Here is a 3,347-nt window from a genome sequence, read left to right on the forward strand (position 1 = left end):
CCATGCCAGGGATATGTTAATGAAGAAAACAAACACCTCTGCCTTCCGGAGCTCACAGTCTAGCAGGAGAACTGGCCAATCAGTGTAGTGATGAGCACACTGTACTGTGTATAAGGAGATAATGCTATAGAACTTCTATTCTGGAATAAGAATTATGATCATAAAAGATGTAAACGATTTAGTAAAACCATGTTATGGAAGGAGTGGACTTTATTTTGGAAAATTTAAGGAAAAATAGGGTCAGTGTGCTGCCTCCTGTTGGGGGTCAGGGGGCACCACATTTTATCCCATATATCTTGTGCACTGGGATTTTTAGAGCATGGTCATGCTGAATAACACCTTCCTGCCCGGGTCTGTCTCATCTGTCTTCCCCATGTGCCACACATGTGAGGTCCCTCCACCCTCTTCACCTCTCTTACAGGTTCATGATGAGGAAACAGAGGCCTTAAGGGACTAACTCAGGTCCTGTAGATGGATTAATTATGGAAGAATCTGGAACCTGGGTCCTGATACCTTTATGGGTTCTCAAGTTTCCCCTGCTGGAAGGCTATGGATAAGGGAGTGGGGAGGACTATCATATTTATTTATTCAAGGAATAACTGGATATTTACAACAATAATAGCTTATTTATTGAGTGTTGAAAGTGCCAGGCTTTGGTCCAACAATTTTACAAATATTCCTATTAGGTCCTCACAGAACCCTAAGAGTCTAGGGAGTGCATACACTACTCAAAATCTCAACCTCAAAGTGGGGGGATTCAGATTAGAATCAAACAGTCTAACTTCAGAACTCTTGAGAAAAGAAACCAAAACATTACAAATGCAAAAAAAAAAAAAAAAAAAAAAAAAAAAGGAAGTGATTATATGTGCTTCATATTGTCCCACATCAGAAGCTCCTAATACCTTGTGCATGTATTGAAGCAAATTGTGCATTTGGATCGGGAGAGTCCTGGATAGCTATTCTCTGTGTTGCCTCCAGGACTCTAGTTTTTTGAGACAGTCAATCCTTCACTAGAGGTGGGCTGGCAAGAGGACTGTGCGATCTGGGAACAAAGCAATGAGAAAGAGCCAGTGCAGAGGCCAGTCAAGCTAAGTGAAAATGCTCTGAGGCAGAACAGAGACCTGAGGGCCTGAAAGACTTGCAAGCCAAGAAGAGACTTGGATACCATGAGGCAAAGGCAGGCCTCTGCCTTGTTCAGAGAACAAAGGTGCACCGTATCCCAGCGCCTGACACCTCAGAAGAGGAAGCTTGGCCTGGGATCTTTTTTTCCTCTTAATAATTGTAATTTGAACTGAGTGAATGAATGAATGAATGAATGGAGTTCTAAATCCTGCTAATGAATACTAACAAAGCAAATGATAAAGTAACAAAATGAAGTAAACAGAAAATTCAGAAACGGGGGTTTCTTCCTTAATTCTACATAGTTTTGTGTACTAGTGATTGTTACATTGCATTTGTAGGACATGGCCTTTTTCTTCTCATAAATTGTTTGTATTATAGCTCAGTTTTTTTTTAATAGAATTAAATATCAATATTTCCCAAATATACTACATCTTGCAGATGTTCTATCATCTGGTTTAAGGGCCCTGACACCTTCTCAAGCTTTCACCAGTGTGTGAAATAACAGGGTAGAGATGAGTGAAGCTGAAAATATAAGCTTCAAGATGTGATTTATACATTTACTTTTAGACTTAAAGCAACTTTTAAGACCAACTTAGAACATTTGGGGTACATCTTAAAGTTCTTTAAATTTAACATCACTCATAATTACTAGGCATCCCTATAATTTTGAGCCAGTAATGGAAAATTTTACCTTTTTATGAATCTGTGAGAGGTAACCTCTGTACTGTACTAGAAACATTAACCCCATCAATAGCAGAATTGTTGTTATTGTTGTTAATGAATCCATCCCAATTCTAACTGAAATAATAAAATTTGCATGAAATCTGTATTTAATTACATTGGGGGAAATGTGTGGGATAATATACTGTTTCAGAGATTTATAAAAGTATGGAATAGGGCTTCTGAGGTGTTGAGGAGCCTGCTCAGGTTGGGCACTGAGCATACGGGGTGGCCTGAAATCTTTCGGGTCACATCTACTTCCTCAAAGGAGATTATGAGCCTTTTACTCAGAACATCCTAAGTGTAGCATGGACAGAAAGCCCATTTCACAAGAGAAGTTGATACCTGAGAGAGCCTTCTTTAGCCAGGGTGAGAAACCGGTGCTCAACATCAGCTGCAGGCCATCTTCTGAGCCCTCCCATTCCTCAACCTTGGACATGGCAACCATGCATCCAGGTTTGAGACCCTCACCAGCCTGCTCCTCGTGGTCCTGCTAAGTGTCTCACCGAGGACCTCTGAGGCCTGCCTGGCCTATCCACACTACAAGTGGATCATCGAGGCTGACATTAGCTTCCACTTTTAAGCAGCAATAGGCACGGTCCTGGCCCACTGTGAAGCTGGGATCTCCCGTTTGCCCACCACCTGCATGACTTACCTCCTAAAGACTAAGCAGCTCCCCCTGAAGGAGGCATTCAATGACATTAAGCAGAGGAGGCATGTGATCTCACCCAGCTTTGGCTTTCTGGACCAGTTCCTGCAACATGAATCTAAGATCCTGCCTTCCACGCCCACCTGCAGGCTCCATACTGCCCAGGGGAGGCAGCCAGCTCTTCATTCACAGCCCACATACAGACACTGAGCCCCAGAGGGCAGGGCTCCTACTAAACATGCACAACTGCCCTACCTCCATGTGGGCACCAGTGCCAGCCCATCCACAGTCTCAGAGCTCAGTCGGAGCCCCAAGGCCATGGTGGTATCCTGCAAAAACTAGGGTGGGGAACCAGGCCAGGCCCAAGAGCAACAGCAATTTTGTTTTTTAAACTGGTGGACATTTCATACTAGTGTAAGACTATGCCAGTGTGACTGAGTAGTCACCAGGCTTACAGACAAATTTCAGGCTGACCTTGGGGGCAAGTCTGGGGACCGAAGGAAGGTCAAGCCTGTGAGAGCACTTGGAAGGCTGACTCATGTACTTGCAAACTTCCTGCCCATTCAAGCTGCCCAGGCTGGCACCTCAGAATTCACCTTTTCACTTCTAGTGTGAGGCAATGCATACCTGCAGCAACAGGAGAGAAACTCTTGCTAGGTTTGAAGAAAGGCTATTACAAAGCCAATTTATTTGGAAGAAAGCACTATTTCCACCTTATTTGTTTTTTACTTTGGCAATCCCAGTATCTGTCTCTGCTTCAGGGCCTAAGCTGATCACCAACATCTGAGGCAAGTAACCCTGCAGGGTTCGTCGGGACACCAGATATGTTCTGATTTGACCCCTAAAATGTTTTTGG

General features: G+C 43.6%; 1 pseudogene; it reads left to right on the forward strand.

Annotated features, from left to right (window-relative positions):
• The first annotated feature begins 2,091 nt into the window (after positions 1-2,091).
• LOC118716703 lies at positions 2,092-2,833 on the forward strand (annotated as a pseudogene).
• The last annotated feature ends 514 nt before the right edge of the window (positions 2,834-3,347 follow it).

The sequence above is a fragment of the Pipistrellus kuhlii genome, unplaced genomic scaffold (assembly GCF_014108245.1).
Source record: "Pipistrellus kuhlii isolate mPipKuh1 unplaced genomic scaffold, mPipKuh1.p scaffold_m20_p_12, whole genome shotgun sequence".
Taxonomy (NCBI): domain Eukaryota; kingdom Metazoa; phylum Chordata; class Mammalia; order Chiroptera; family Vespertilionidae; genus Pipistrellus; species Pipistrellus kuhlii.